Source organism: Podarcis erhardii (assembly GCF_964252035.2).
Source record: "Podarcis erhardii genome assembly, chromosome: 1".
NCBI classification, from domain to species: Eukaryota; Metazoa; Chordata; class Lepidosauria; order Squamata; family Lacertidae; genus Podarcis; species Podarcis erhardii.
This window is the reverse complement of record NC_138497.1, coordinates 12,352,449-12,367,437: the sequence shown is the minus strand read 5'-3', so window position 1 is coordinate 12,367,437 and position 14,989 is coordinate 12,352,449. Positions and strand designations below refer to the sequence as shown.

The 14,989-nt window shown below is 46.7% G+C and overlaps 1 long non-coding RNA gene across 1 annotated transcript in view; it reads left to right on the top strand.

Annotated features, from left to right (window-relative positions):
- Positions 1–14,989, top strand: part of LOC309345425 — a 469,580-nt gene that overhangs the window by 217,462 nt on the left and 237,129 nt on the right. The window lies entirely within an intron of this gene.

Genomic DNA, 14,989 nt, shown 5'->3' with positions numbered 1-14,989 from the left:
GTGCAAATGGTGAAGCTGTTATTGGTGCTGATAGCACTTTCACAATCTGCTAGTATTCTAGTTGAGGGGTGTTGACAAAGCCAGTTGAATAACACAAATGGAGCCCAGAGCAAAAAAGAAACCTGGTAACACCTTCCTGAGTAAATGGAACAAAAATAGTGTATCATTCGAAGAAAAAGGAACAGAGAGGTCTTGTCTTTCTTTGGTCAGGCCTTATAGACAGCAGAAAGACATTCAGCCAAACATACAGTTGGAAAACTCCCTCAGAACAGCCATTCAGGGCATGTCATACCTCTGTGACTATCAGGCCACTTCTGCTCAGTTGCTTTCCCAAGGTCCTAGACGAAATAAGGCAGCGGTGGTTCTAGGGCTGTGTGAATGGTGCATGCACTGGATGCTGATCCAAAATGGAGCCATCTCAAAGCCCAGTAAGCAAGGCCGTGTGAGGCTCTGTTGGGATCCTAGAGTTCTCCTTCCTCCTTCTCAAAGCATTCCCAGCTTTGGGAATGTGGTGGAAGGGCTCTAGGACCCTGCCAGAGCCTTGTGTCTCTATCCCAAATCCAGGCACCTCCTTACTTGCCCTGGGACGCCTGACCATTAGGTCCAGTCGCAGACGACTCTGGGGATGCGGCACTCATCTCGCTTTATTGGCTGAAGGAGCCGGCATACAGCTTCCGGGTCATGTGGCCAGCATGACTAAGCCACTTCTGGCAAACCAGAGCAGCGCACGGAAACGCCGTTTACCTTCGCGCCAGAGTGGTACCTATTTATCTACTTGCACTTCGACATGCTTTCGAACTGCTAGGTTGGCAGGAGCAGGGACAGAGCAACGGGAGCTCACCCCGTCGCAGGGATTCGAACCACCAACCTTCTGATCGGCAAGTCCTAGGCTCTGTGGTTTAACCCACAGTGCCACCCACATCCCATGGATAGGGGGACCCAGATTGGGGCTGGGGCTTGTGGGAGTTAGAGTCCCAAACATCTGGAGCTTGACGTACAGTGGCACATTTCCCCTACTGCACGGCAAAGTGTGCATTGTCATCAAATAATCGGTCTCCCTGTGTGCATTTTTCCATATTGCATCTTGTTTCAATCCCTTTCATCTTTTCCTTTGCTGCAGAGCAATAGCCTGAAGTCTTCTTATCTCTTGTTTATTCAGCATGCCCGTTTTGCTTCTCTGCGTTGCTTAACAAGGCGCTGTCCAAACATATGGCTAAATAAATAAATAAATAAATATGTATATTCTGTTTGGCTTTGCTAAGTCTGCATCTCCTTTTATCTTTATCATCAGCATCATCACCATCCGGGTCCTTTTCCTGAAGGGTCGCTTCGTAAAGGGAACGAGGGAAGGGATGGTCAATCTCTCATACTTCAACCTCTCCCCCCTTATCCAACCGCCTCGAGGCCAGCTAGCAAGTCTTGTTCCCACTGATACGTCTTTGCCAGTATTTATTTGGTCTCTAGATTAGCGATTGAGGTCCAAGATGGCGGCACCCAGTGGGATGGATTTGGCGCAGGGACACCCCTCTTCCGGTTGATGAAAACTATATTTTCTTTTCTTTGAATGCTCCTTTATTTATTGAGATTTTTAAAAAATGGACAAGGAAACAGCAATATATGCAGGGTACAGTCTAAAAGCCCAGTGGCTGGGACAACCCAGTCAGATGGTCAGGGTACAAAATAATAATAATAATAATAATAATAATAATAATAATAATAATAATAATAATGACACACAATTTCAAGAGGTACAGAAGCAGGACATGGACCTGCAGTATCCTAAAACTATAAAGATTTTGCGTTGCCCCTTTTAAATAAAAACACTATTTTCTTAAATAGTTGAAGTTTCAAATGTTATAAGCAGTATGCTTCTGAATGCTGGGGATTTCCAGTGCAGAGAGTGTTATTGGCCCCAGGTCTTGCTTGCAGTTTTCCTGGGAGTCAGGTTGGCTGCTTTGAAAGCAGGATGCTGGGACATAATAATAATAATAATAATAATAATAATAATAATAATAATAATTTTATTATATGTACCCCATCCATCTGACAGGGTTGCCCCAGGAACTCTGGGTAGCTTTGGTCTGATGGGCCTTTGGTGAGCTCGAGCAGGTCTAGTTGTAAAGGTAAAGGGACCCCTGACCATTAGGTCCAGTCAAGGCCAACTCTGGGGTTGCGGCGCTCATCTTGCTTTATTGGCTGAGGGATCCGGCGTACAGCTTCCGGGTCATGTGGCCAGCATGACTAAGCCGCTTCTGGCGAACCAGAGCAGCGCACGGAAATGCCGTTTACCTTCCTGCCTATTTATCTACTTGCACTTTGACGTGCTTTCAAACTGCTAGGTTGGCAGGAGCAGGGACTGAGCAACGGGAGCTCACCCCGTCGCGGGGATTCGAACCGCCGACCTTCTGATCGGCAAGTCCCAACCTCTGTGGTTTAACCCACAGTGCCACCCGCGTCCCTAGGTCTAGTCATACATTTCAATAAACATCCACCAATGGCAATCATGCCTGCATTTTTTACTACTAGAACAATCAACACGTTCTCCAAATCAAGATATTGGCTTGCAAGCCATGCATCTGGAGTCATGGCGAGGGATAACTGCTTGGCCTGGAGAGATTGCTTGGTATTCCTGTAGCTGGGTTTATTCCCCAAGGATTTCCAAGCTTTTTAACATTCTGGCAATTTTTAAAAAAATGATCTGGTTTGGGGTTTTTAGTTCCCTGTCTCCAAAAAGAAAGAAAGAAAGAACAAACCCTGCAAATGTTCCAATTACATCTCTAGTGGAGAAGTCACCAGTGGGCTTTCATCACAACACAGAGGATGCTTTTAGACATGGAAGTGGAGAGGGAGGGTGTGTGAAACCAGCCACCGGTATTTTGCTCCGTGGGCTGCCAGTTGGACTCGAGTCAAGATGCTTCGTCGTAGTCATGGATGTCTGTGGGCTGGTGGCTTTCCGATTTCAATGCCTTCGTAGGCAGCAGCCATCAAAATATTTGGGATTCACTCCTCTCCGCTCAGCAGCCTGAATTCGGAAGTGCCTGGTGGCCCCGGCAGAATCCCAGAGAGCACATGGCTTCCTCAAGACATTGGCAACCGGTTAGCAACCATTCATGGCTCCTCTGCCAGAGATTCCATGGTAACGAGAGTATGGTAACCGGTTTGCCAAAAATAGCCTCCAAGGAGGACTCACACCGGATAAATACGGTGTGACCAAACAAAATGCTGTTTATGTAAATTTCCTCTCTGCAACACAACCCCAGCTGTATTTTTGGAGTCATTTTTCAAACAAGATATTTTATATACTTCATTGAGTGGTTGAGAGCAATATTAAATGTTATGTGATCACACTTCTCTCTCTGTGTGTGTGTTTAATAGCAGTTGCACAAAAGGTGGGGGCTGACTAGGATTAGGTCTGTGGCATTTGGAGTGGAGGGTTTAATCCTTTTGCCCAATTAATACCCCCCCAGTGGTTTTTGGCCTGGGAGAGAGAAGCTGTTATTGGTGCTTTCCTGATCTGCTAGTTTTCTAGTTGAGGGGTGTTCACAAAGCCAGTTGAATAACACAGACGGAGCCCAGAGAGAAAAGAAACCTGGTAACACCTCACTGAGTAAACTGAACATAAACAGTGCATAATTTGAGGAGAAAGACACAGAGAGGTTTTGTCTTTCTTAGGACAGGCCTTATAGAGAGCAGAAAGACATTCAACCAAACATACAGTTGGAAAACTACCTCAGAACTACACAGCCAATCAGGGTATGTCATACCTCTGTGACTATCATGCCACTCTGCTTGGTTGCCAAGCAACATCTCCACCTGCCTCTCTCTTGGCTAGCTGACATTAACAGAATTAACCCTTAATTTACCAACTGGATGATCCCCACTACTGCACTTACAACCAAGAGAACAGTCAAGTATAGGAGCATTTAAAAAATAAAAAGGAAACAACAGAGTGTTCCCTCCTGTCAGGGAACTGCCATCGGAGCCAAGGGTGGTGGTAAGGCTCCCTAATGACGCTGGAGAGGGAACCAGCAAGGAGAGAGGGGGAGCTTCCACTGGGGAAGGAAATAGATGTGACACCAGGGAGAAAGGGGGGGCTGAGGGAGCTTCGGAGGGAAGGCTCCTGGACTCTTCCAGTGAAGCCAGCGGGGAGAGCACAGGACCTCCTCTTGGGACGCCCACTCTGCGCAGAAAGCTTCTGCGCAGAGAAGCTAGGCGGCGACTTGGTGTCAAAGAACTTTTATGTTGGAAGAAATTCAGGAAACGCCCACTGACAGATTCTGCCAGTGATTGAGACAGTCACGGAGTACTGACTGTCCAGCCAGGGGAAAGTTTTAACCAAACTACTCAGCTTGGAGCAGTTTGCGCCTTACGCACAAGCAACCCCAAACCCCATTACACCTCCTTTAGCGACATCCATTGTGCCATTTCAGTTTTCTTCCAGCTGATTTTGCTACGTGTGGAGACTAGGTAGACCAAGCTAGAAACCATAGAAGCATAGAGTTGGAAGGTACACTAGGAGGTCATTTAGCCCAACCCCCTGTTCAAACCAGGAACCACAATTCAGAATACAACTGCAGCATCTGTGACAGATGGCCTCCTAATGGTAAAGGGACCCCTGACCATTAGATCCAGTCGCGGACGACTCTGGGGTTGCGGCGCTCATCTCACTTTACTGGACAAGAGCCTACCACAGAGCCTAGGACTTGCCGATCAGAAAGTCGGCGGTTCGAATCTCCGTGACGGGGTGAGCTCCCGTTGCTCGGTCCCTGCTCCTGCCCACCTAGCAGTTTGAAAGCATGTCGAAGTGCAAGTAGATAATGTTGATGACCTGGTTAGTGGGGTAGAAGTAGAAGGATCATTAGGCGCGAGTGATCATGCTCTTCTGAAGTTTACTATACAGCGGAAAGGAGCAGCCAAGCATACTAGGACTCAATTTCTTGACTTTAAGAAAGCCGACTTCATAAAACTTAGGGAAGTGCTGGGTGAAATCCCATGGACAGTAATATTAAAAGGAAAGGGAGTTCATGATGGCTGGGAGTTTGTTAAGAGGGAGATAGTAAAAGCACAACTTCAGGCAATACCAGTGAGACGGAAACATGGAAGGTGCCTAAAGAAGCCAGGGTGGCTATCTAAAGAACTTTTAACTGAGTTAAGATTAAAAAAGGATGTGTACAAAAAATGGAAAAGGGGGGAAACCACCAAAGAGGAATTCAAACAAATAGCCAGCACGTGTAGACACAAAGTCAGAAAAGCTAAAGCACAGAATGAACTCAGGCTTGCTAGAGAGGTTAAAAGCAACAAAAAAGGCTTTTATGGGTATGTTCGTAGCAAAAGGAAGAAGAAAGAAACAGTGGCGTCACTCAGAGGAGAAGATGGTGAAATGCAAACAGGGGACACAGAAAGGGCTGAACTCCTCAATGCCTTCTTTGCCTCAGTCTTCTCCGATAAAGAAAACAATGCCCGACCTGAAGAATTTGGAGCAAATGATTCAGCAGAGGAAACACAGCCCAGAATAACTAAGGAGATAGTACAAGAATACTTGGCTAGTTTAGATGTATTCAAGTCTCCAGGGCCAGATGAACTGCATCCAAGAGTATTAAAAGAACTGGCAGATGTGATCTCAGAACCACTGGCAGTCATCTTTGAGAATTCCTGGAGAACAGGCGAAGTCCCGGCAGACTGGAGGAGGGCAAATGTTGTCCCTATTTTCATTTTTTTTTAAAAAAATATTTTTATTAATTTCACAGAATAAAAAAGAACAGAAAAAAAATAAAATACAAAAATTTCATAAGACATATTTCTTTTACAGAATCTTTTGGACTTCCCCACATCTTCCCGAATCTGCATTATTTGTAATACCAACTTCAGCATTTTGTTATCTTATTTCATCACTTATTATATCTGTCATTTTGTCATATTACCCATTTCAATATATTTGTAACCCAATATACATAATATGAAATCCTCAACTATTTGTTATCTTATTTCATTACTTATTGTATCTTTCAATTCATTATTGTATCTTTCAATTCATTACTTATTGTATCTTTCAATTTCATGTTGCCAAAGTCAAAGTTATTGTAACCATAATCTTATATGTTGTGGTTAAAACATCATACAATAAAAATTTTCCTTAATTTCACCTCTCTTTTCTTGTACCTTGGTTTTCATTTCACCTAATTACCATTGCTGGGGCTAGTGTTTCCTAAAAAGTGCATTATCTTAACATTCATAAAGCTTATAGTATTTTTGCAAATAATCCTTAAATTTTTTCCAGTCCTCTTCCGTTTTTTCTTCTCCCAAGTCTCGGATTCTGCCAGTCATTTCCGCCAGTTCCATATAGTCCATCAACTGCGTCTGCCATTTCTCCAGTGTGGGTAAATCTTGTGTCTTCCAACACTTTGCGATGAGAATTCTTGCTGCTGTTGTAGCATACATAAAGAAAATTCTATCCTTCTTTACCACATTCTGGTCTACAATGCCCAGAAGGAAGGCCTCCGGTTTCTTAGGCAAGGTATATCTAAATACCTTTTTTAACTCATTATAGATCATTTCCCAAAAGGCCTTCACTTTCGGACATGTCCACCAGAGATGAAAGAACGTCCCTTCCGCCTCTTTACACTTCCAACATTTATTATCAGACAGGTGATATATCTTAGCAAGCTTGACTGGGGTCATGTACCACCGGTATATCATTTTCATAATATTTTCTTTCAGGGCACTACATGCCGTGAATTTCAATCCGGTGGTCCATAACTTTTCCCAGTCCTCAAACATTATGTTATGTCCAATATCCTGTGCCCACTTTATCATGGCAGATTTGACTGTCTCATCCTGTGTATTCCATTTAAGCAGCAAGTTATACATTCTTGAAAGTAATTTGTCTTTAGGTTCTAACAATTCTGTCTCTAATTTCGATTTTTCCACCTGGAACCCAACCTTTTTGTCTGTTTTGAAAATTTCCCGAATTTGGGCATAATGCAACCAGTCTCGCACCTTGCTTTTTACATTTTCAAAACTCTGCAGCTTCCAATTGTCACCATCTTTTTCAATTAATTCCCAATATTTTGGCCATTGTTGTCCCTATTTTCAAAAAGGGGAAAAGAGAGGACCCAAATAATTACCGCCCAGTCAGTCTGACATCAATACCAGGGAAGATTCTGGAGCAGATCATTAAGCAAACAGTCTGTGAGCACCTAGAAAGGAATGCTGTGATCACCAATAGTCAGCATGGATTTCTGAAAAATAAGTCATGTCAGACTAACCTGATCTCGTTTTTTGACAGAATTACAAGCCTGGTAGATGAAGGCAATGCAGTGGATGTAGCCTACCTTGATTTCAGCAAGGCATTTGACAAGGTGCCCCATGATATTCTTGTAAAGAAGCTGGTAAAATATGGTCTTGACTATGCTACCACTCAGTGGATTTGTAACTGGCTGACTGACCGAACCCCAAGGGTGCTCATCAATGGTTCCTCTTCATCCTGGAGAAGAGTGACTAGTGGGGTGCCACAGGGTTCTGTCTTGGGCCCGGTCTTATTCAACATCTTTATCAACGACTTGGATGATGGACTCAAGGGCATCCTGATCAAATTTGCAGATGACACCAAACTGGGAGGGGTGGCTAACACCCCAGAGGACAGGATCACACTTCAAAACGACCTTGAAAGATTAGAGAACTGGGCCAAAACAAACAAGATGAATTTTAACAGGGAGAAATGTAAAGTATTGCACTTGGGCAAAAAAAAATGAGAGGCACAAATACAAGATGGGTGACACCTGGCTTGAGAGCAGTACATGTGAAAAGGATCTAGGAGTCTTGGTTGACCACAAACTTGACATGAGCCAACAGTGTGACGCGGCAGCTAAAAAAGCCAATGCAATTCTGGGCTGCATCAATAGGAGTATTGCATCTAGATCAAGGGAAGTAATAGTGCCACTGTATTCTGCTCTGGTCAGACCTCACCTAGAGTACTGTGTCCAGTTCTGGGCACCACAGTTCAAGAAGGACACTGTCAAACTGGAACGTGTCCAGAGGAGGGCAACCAAAATGGTCAAAGGCCTGGAAACGATGCCTTATGAAGAAGGGCTAAGGGAGCTGGGCATGTTTAGCCTGGAGAAGAGGAGGTTAAGGGGTGATATGATAGCCATGTTCAAATATATAAAAGGATGTCACATAGAGGAGGGAGAAAGGTTGTTTTCTGCTGCTCCAGAGAAGCGGACACGGAGCAATGGTTCCAAACTACAAGAAAGAAGATCCCACCTAAACATTAGGAAGAACTTCCTGACAGTAAGAGCTGTTCGACAGTGGAATTTGCTGCCAAGGAGTGTGGTGGCGTCTCCTTCTTTGGAGGTCTTTAAGCAGAGGCTTGACAACCATATGTCAGGAGTGCTCTGATGGTGTTTCCTGCTTGGCAGGGGGTTGGACTCGATGGCCCTTGTGGTCTCTTCCAACTCTATGATTCTATTTTATTTTAAAAGTGCCCTACAGCTTTTTAGGTCTATGAGTGGGCAATTTTCCTCTAACCGCCCCCCCCAAATGTCCACCCAATAATTTCTCAGATGCACCAGTCCCAGATGAACATGCCCCTAATTGGGATTGCAATATCCCCTTGGGAGGGGGAAAAAAAGCCTGTACTCACTCCCCCACCCCACTTTTTATCAGGCTTTGGGGATTCCTCTTGGCCTCCAGGAACAAATGAATATCATACATAATGGCTAAGACTTCTGCAGCTAATTCCCTTAAACCCCTCAGGGTGCATGCCATCTGGCCCTCTCGGCTAATTTTAAAATGTGTTCAGCCTCTTGATATGCCTTAGCTGGTTTCTCTAATAACATCACAGTTTGCCCAATCTTTTTAGAACCTTTGCTGAGATTTAGCAGTCTCCCGTTAAATTCAACTGCGTAGCCAAAGGGATCTCCAGATCGGGTCGCTTTTCCTTGACATCTTCAAAGCGCCCACCACAATTGAAAATCTTGCCTGTGAAGTTCTGTTCGGCTCCCCCGGCTTGACACCCCCGACGGACATTCGGCACATAGCAAGATGCAGATTGAGATAATTCCGCTGTGGTCTCTGACCCAACCTCCACACATTAAATGCCCCACATCCATCTTCCGGTTCTCGACTGAAAACTGTGCGCCCAAACTGCTACATTTGCTGAGCAAGAAAAACATGTGGTTCGTAACCTCTGCTTCCTTGTGGTGCCTAATTATTTCCACAGCTGCTATGCCATATACCAGCTTTCTAGGGGTGAATGAAACTCACATTAACTGGAGCTCGTACCCTCCTACCTTTCCCCAATGAAAATAGGGACGTCCTGTTCAATAATAATAATAATTTTATTATTTATACTGCACCCATCTGATTGGGTTGCCCCAGCCACTCTGGGAGGCTTCCAACATATATAAAAACATAATAATATGTTAAACATTAAAAAATAAAAACTTCCATATACAGGGTTGCCTTCAGATGTCTTCCAAAGGTTGCGTAGTTACTCATCTCCTTGGCTCAGGGGTCACCTAACTCCATCCCCTCCATCATTTCTTCATTGGAAATAGGAACATCCTAAGGAAAGGTAGGATCAAAATTGTGGGATCAAATCAGAAACTGGGATGGCTTCTGTAAATCTGGGACTGCCCCTGGAAAATGGGGAATCTTGTAGGCCCAGGGAGCTTGCAGTGGATGGATGAGTGTACAAAATTTAGGCACCTCCTTATCCCACGCTTTAGCATTTGGGCTTCTTATTTCTTGCACGATAGCCTGTTGTGTCCATTCAAATAGGACTGGGGGCAGGGAGATTTTTTTTTGAGGCAGAGAGGGCTTGTTTTAAGGCTGCTCTGGCATCCGCCGCCAACGCTGTATTCACACAGGGGCACAAGCTGGGGCTTGCTGCGTCAGTTCACTCTCTGTTCAGATAGGATCACGGAGCGTCTTCGGCCTCGCTTGCGAAGGAAGAGGGAGGCGAGCCCTGCCAAAGAGCGGCTCTGCCCACAAGGAAGCTCACAGCCCAGACCCGCCTGCTGAGAATCTCATTTCGCTGGGCTAATGTATGCTTGGCATGGATTCTGCCTTACCTGAGGCTACATTTATAACAAAAACGCAATGTGCATGGCTGCTGCTGATCGGCTTGTGTGCGCACGTTCTGCGGCTGACAGTCAAAACACACTGAATATATATATATGGCTGTATAGAAATGCAAAACAGGGCAGATAAACTGCTTGGGCGGGTTGTCGTCTCTATAGCATACCTGTCCTGAGCATGGTTCCCTCTCTCGCTAATAAACCTCTCATTTCTCAATACACACATTGCATTTCACCCCCCCCCCTTAACTCAGGTATGGATATGATGCACAGAAATTGTGGTTTCGGGCTGTTCTGGATTCGTCATCTTCCAAGGGTGACAGAGTGGCATGCATAATTTTCACCCTCCTTGCCCCTGTATAACTAACAACAGCTCTGCGAGGTAGGCTTAGCTGAGAGGTAATGGTGGTTCAGGTTGATTCAGTAAGCTCAGATCCATCCTGGGTATGGATTTGAACCTGGGTCTGTATGTGAAATATTCCACTGACTGCGCTTGTTAATGTTTAGTCGTGTCCGACTCTTCATGACCCCATGGACCAGAGCACGCCAGGCACTTCTGTCTTCCACTGCCTCCCGCAGTTTGGTCAAACTCATACTGGTAGCCTCGAGAACACTGTCCAACCATCTCGTCCTCTGTCGTCCCCTTCTCCTTGTGCCCTCAATCTTTCCCAACATCATGATCTTTTCCAGGGAGTCTTCTCTTCTCAGGAGGTGGCCAAAGTATTGGAGCCTCAGCTTCACGATCTGTCCTTCCAGTGAGCACTCAGGGCTGATTTCCTTCAGAATGGAGAGGTTTGATCTTCTTGCAGTCCATGGGACTCTCAAGAGTCTCCTCCAGCACCAGAATTCAAAAGCATCAATTCTTTGGCGATCAGCCTTCTTTATGGTCCAGCTCTCACTTCCATACATCACTACTGGGAAAACCATGGCTTTAACTATACGGACCTTTGGTGGCAAGGTGATGTCTCTGCTTTTTTAGGGATACTGGAGTGGCTTGCCGGTTCCTGCTCCAGGTGGGTCACATTTGGTCAAAACTCTCCACTATGACCTGTCCATCTTGGGTGGCCCTGCACTCTGAATTATTCAAGCCCCTTCGCCACAGCAAGGCAGTGATCCATGAAGGGGTGACTGTGCTACAAAAGCATAACATAACATATAACATAACGTCACGTCACGTCACGTCACGTCACGTCACGTCACAACACAACACAACACAACACAACACAACACAACACAACATAACATAACATAACATAACATAACATAACATAAAACATAACATAACATATACACAGGCACATGCCCTGTTATCATGGCCCCTGCCAATCTGCTTCTTATCAGCCCCAACTGGTGGGGGAGTTTGAAACCAACACATCTGGAAGGCACCAGGTTAGCAAAGGTTGGGTTATAAAGTATATTGATTTTGGGGGGTCAAAATGGGACTTGCCGGCATGGATAGCCATCACTTGCTTGGAAGAAAAGGCTGCCAGGTTCACGTTTCAACTTGAAGCAAGGGCAGCCCTGAAAGGCAGCGGGGTGGGGGTGGGGAATGCCTCAAACTTTTGACACAATGCAAAGAAAAACCAAGAACAACAAGGGAGAAAATGCATTCCAGCAGACGCTGCATCTGTGCAGCACAGCAGTGGGGTTAAGGAGCCATGCTTTGCTATTTGAGGTTAGCTTCGCAGAATAACTTTCTGGGTTTTTGCATCACTACACCTCGCCAAACCTTCTTCCCCCATTCCTTTACACCTTGCCACCCCAACACCTTCTCAGCACTCCAGCACCCCTTGAACCTTAGGAAAGACAACTTTGGAGCTTGCCCAGAGCCTTGCTCCCCTTGCCTTACAACTCACACCCAAAGCAAGCCCCACACAAGCCACAAAGGGACAGGCTCCGTTGCAGCCGTCCAGCTTCTGTCCTCCTTGGGCTCCAATGCTACTGAGGCCCAAATGGCGGCATTGGTATGAGGAAGGAAGCAGCAGTAAAGCAGCAGCTCCTGGGCCACCCACCCACCTGCCTGCTTATTCGATCCCTTGCCTGGACCACTTGCCTTCTGTTCTGCTGGCAGCCATGCTAGCAGCATCCTAACACACTCTTTTGGGCTCAGTGTGTGTGTGTGTGTGTGTGTGTGTGTGTGTGTGTGTGTGTGTGTATACCTGCCAAGTGTCCTGGAAGAGGCGGGAGGGCTCTCACACCCTGTCAGAGCATTGCACCTTCTTCCTAAGCCGGGCAGAAGCTAACAGGGCTTTGGGAAAGAGGTGCGAGGCCTGTGCCCCAATTTTTATCGGCAGAATGTTGGAGCCTGTGCCATTGTGGCCACCATCCCGCCTGCCTCAACGCAATGGCGTCGCAACCGGGGGTGGGGTGGGTGATGCGCCCGTGGGGTGCCTGCCCTGCCGCCCTGGCCCAGGCGCGGCGGTGCAAGCCGCCATTGCGCAGCCACAGCCACATGTGGAGGATCTTCCGTTCGTGGCTGCAGCCGCAAGCAGAGGATCCCGGTGCCCACGGCAAACCGCTATGTACAGTGCATGTGCGGCACCGCTATGTACAGCGCATGTGTCGTATGTAGCGACACCACACATGCGCCCTACGTGGTGATGCCCCGCCCCGGGTGTCACAACACCTTCGTTCGCCCCTACCTCAACGAGCATTCTGCACCACTCTGAGAAAATCCTCAAGAATTTCTCAGGCCGCTTTGTTGCGGTGACATCAGCGGCCTGTGCCTCAGAGCCTCTTCCTTCCTCCCTCATTTCTTAGCCTCCTCTCCCTCTCCCCCCCCCCCCGCCTGCAGGAAGAAAAATCAGCACTAACCCTGCCTCAGCCTTGGAACGCCAACTTCCTCTCCTAAGAGCAGCAGCAAACGGCTTCCTCTGACCGCTGCTGTCCCAGACACTCTGGCTCCATGGCACGCCCACCCCGTGCAGGAAAACAAGCTCAGGGAGAGCTTGGCTGCTGCTTTTAAGAATTCAGCTGTGCCAAAGCGGCAGGAGCATTGGAAACAAACAAAGCACCTGTAACATTGGGGGAGTGTTAAGCAAAGCGGCCCGCTCTGGGGCCTGGGTCATGCACAAAACCGTTACAACCACTTTAACAAGTTGTTAGAGAAAAGATGAGGGAGAGGAGCCATCATCTGGTTGGCGGCTGTGAGAACAGGATGCTGGACAGATGGGCCTTGGGCCTGATCCTGCAGGACTCTTCTTGTGGCTGGGAGGTTGCCCGCTCTTGATGGGGTTACACTTCCTCTGAAGGAGCAGGTTCACGGCTTGGGGGTGACTCCTGGATCCTTTGCTGTCGCTCGAGGCTCAGGTGGCCTCAGTGGCCCAGAGCACCTTCTGTCAGCGTTGGTTGGTGGCCCAGCTAAGCCCCTATCTGGACAGGAATAGCCTAACTACTGTTGTCTATGCTCTGGTAACTCCAAGGTTAGATTACTGCTGCCTCTGAAGACGGTTCGGAAACTTCAGCTAGTGCAGAATTTAGCAGCCACGTTGCTCACCAGAGCAAGACGGTTTGAGCACATTACACTGATCCTGGTCCGACTACACTGGTTACCAATTAGTTTTCAGGCCCAAATCAAAGCGCTGGTTTGGACCTATAAAGCCTTAAATGGCTCAGGACCACAATACCTCAAGGACCACTTCTTTCCATATGAACCTACCTGGACTCTGAGATCATCTTCTGAGGCCCTTCTTTTTGTGCCTCTTCCTCAAGAGGTCTGGAGGGTGGCAATATGAGAACAGGGCCTTCTCTGCAGTGGCTCCCTGTCTGTGGAAGGCTCTCTCCAGTGATGATGATGATGATGATGATGATGATAATAATGATAATAATAATAATAATTTATTATTTATACCACGCCCATCTGGCTGAGTTTCCCCAGCTACTTTGGGCGGCTCCCAATCAAGTGTTAAAAACAATACAGCATTAAATATTAAAAACTTCCCTAAACAGGGCTGCCTTCAGATGTCTTTTAAAGATAGGATAGCTGCTTATTTCCTTCACATCTGAAGGGAGGGCGTTCCACAGGGTGGGCCTCACTACCGAGAAGGCCCTCTGCCTGGTTCCCTGTAACCTCACTTCTTGCAATGAGGGAATCGCAGAAGGCCCTCGGCGCTGGATCTCAGTGTCCGGGCTGAACGATGGGGATGGAGACGCTCCTTCAGGTATACGAGGCTGTTTAGGGCTTTAAAGGTCAGCACCAACACTTTAGTTTGACTGGCACCTTCATTATACACTTTTAGGCGCCAGGCAAAAACATTCTTTTTTAACCAGGCCTTTGGTTGACCTGATTGACATCCTATACCCTTTTAAAACGTGGCTCTTTGTGTGGGGGTGGTATTGTTCTTATTTTGATTTTATATATTGTGATCTTTTCTGTGAACCACCCTGAGACTTCCGGGTATAGCACAGTATATAAATTCAATAAACAAATAAATATGTCCTTATCAAAGGACCGAATTTCTTGCTGCTTGCTCACAGCGAGGCCTCACCCAGGCCTCTGAGTGTTTGCCTATGTGTGGGTGATGCATTTCCTGTTTCTTCTTGCATAAAAGTAGAAAGATGTTTAGCCTGAGCCGGAAAAAAGACTAGGAAGGTAGAGGAATTTGGTTCCGAATCCTGCTCCCTTTTGCTGGGGAAGGTTCGTGCCTTGTCATTCCTGAAAGAACTGGGTGGGATGGATGGGGTGAATCTGGATCATAGGAACATAGGAAGCCAACTTATAATGAGGCCATCTAGATCAATGTTGTCTACAAAAATGGACAGCGTCTCTCTAGGGTTTCAGACATGGTACTTCCAAGCCCTACATGGAGATGCTGAGATTTGAAGCAGAGACAACTGATGCTCTACTGCTAAGCTGTGATCTTGGCTCAGATATGGAGTCCCCTTCTGCCTCTCCCCATAGGGTACCCATT